The sequence below is a fragment of the Sinocyclocheilus rhinocerous genome, unplaced genomic scaffold (assembly GCF_001515625.1).
Source record: "Sinocyclocheilus rhinocerous isolate Xijiao unplaced genomic scaffold, SAMN03320098_v1.1 scaffold2465, whole genome shotgun sequence".
Lineage (NCBI taxonomy): Eukaryota > Metazoa > Chordata > Actinopteri > Cypriniformes > Cyprinidae > Sinocyclocheilus > Sinocyclocheilus rhinocerous.
Window position 1 is genome coordinate 1 of NW_015653000.1, and position 778 is coordinate 778.

Sequence of the window (778 nt, forward strand, 5' to 3'; positions counted from 1 at the left end):
ACTACAAAAACAGAATGAGAAATGTAAACAGAGAGCGAGCCAGCCGGTAGTCGAACCTAGAAACTTCTGATCCGTAGTCAGACGCATTATCCATTGCGCCACTTGCCCACCGACAGAAGCGCCTCGCGATTGCACCAGACTTGTTGGTTTTCGACATGACAATGGCCAGAATTGCTGTCTAATTATTCTCATGCAACTATCAGGAGAGCAACAAAACCAACCTTCCCTGGTGGTCTAGTGGTTAGGATTCGGCACTCTCACTGCCGCGGCCCGGGTTCGATTCCCGGTCAGGGAATGCTCTTTTGCCTTCCAACGGTGGACTGTGAAGTGAAGCTCTGCTTGCAGCTGCGAGAAACCCAGCCAAACAATAAAAAAGGTGGGCATTTGAAAATGGACCTCCTTCGAGCCTGAGTCGAACCAGCGACATAAGGATTGCTTACACTCCCACCTACAGTCATCCGCTCTACCAGCTGAGTTATCGAAGGCACTAGGAGTTAAGATAGAACCTCAACCTATTAGGGTTCTGTAGCTCTACTGCTGGCCAAAAATCACTTATGGTGCAGGAAGACGTGCTGGCTTTTTGAGGAGGGAAGCAAAAAGGAGCCCACCTTCCCATACCGTGAGACGAACACTGGCCAACTGGATGAAAATCAGGAATCCTAACTGCTAGACCATAGGGGAACTGCCTTGAACCGGCCACAGACTTCTGGGCCACTTTCCATACGTGTGGCCAGTGTGGGGGCAGGGTTTTGTAGTGGCCTATGGGTTTTGGTGTGTG

The 778-nt window shown here is 50.5% G+C and overlaps 1 non-coding gene across 1 annotated transcript; it reads left to right on the plus strand.

The window, feature by feature from the left end:
- The first annotated feature begins 223 nt into the window (after positions 1-223).
- trnae-cuc (transfer RNA glutamic acid (anticodon CUC)) lies at positions 224-295 on the plus strand. The gene has a single exon. It is a non-coding gene; the product is annotated as a tRNA-Glu (tRNA).
- The last annotated feature ends 483 nt before the right edge of the window (positions 296-778 follow it).